The sequence below is a fragment of the Asparagus officinalis genome, chromosome 5 (genome assembly GCF_001876935.1).
Source record: "Asparagus officinalis chromosome 5, Aspof.V1, whole genome shotgun sequence".
In the NCBI taxonomy this organism is placed as follows: Eukaryota; Viridiplantae; Streptophyta; class Magnoliopsida; order Asparagales; family Asparagaceae; genus Asparagus; species Asparagus officinalis.
The window spans coordinates 7,307,659-7,308,047 of NC_033798.1; positions in this window are offsets into that span (position 1 = coordinate 7,307,659).

Genomic DNA, 389 nt, shown 5'->3' on the forward strand with positions numbered 1-389 from the left:
TTATGTTTTTTTTGGAATAAGATCCCATCATATCCATTTCTAAAGGAATGAGTTGGCTTACACCATAAATAAAAGAACATAAATTTTCAAACTAATCCCTCAACCATCTAATATAAATCACTTCAATCTGTGAGAATGTTCTAATATAATCTGCACTGTTGTTTTGTGCCCCACATCAGAATTATAAGGCTTATCTGATCTCCATATAAATTTGAGGTTGAACCCAAAACTACATTCTATGAGAACCTTTCCTCTTCTAACCGTACAAGAGATCTTCACTTGATAACTAAACAGTTATAAGTTTTAAATTTCTCGATAGATTCACTAATGCGTTTCGAACATTAGAATATCCAAAGTAACACCTTATATGCGTATGCCTACGGATGCCT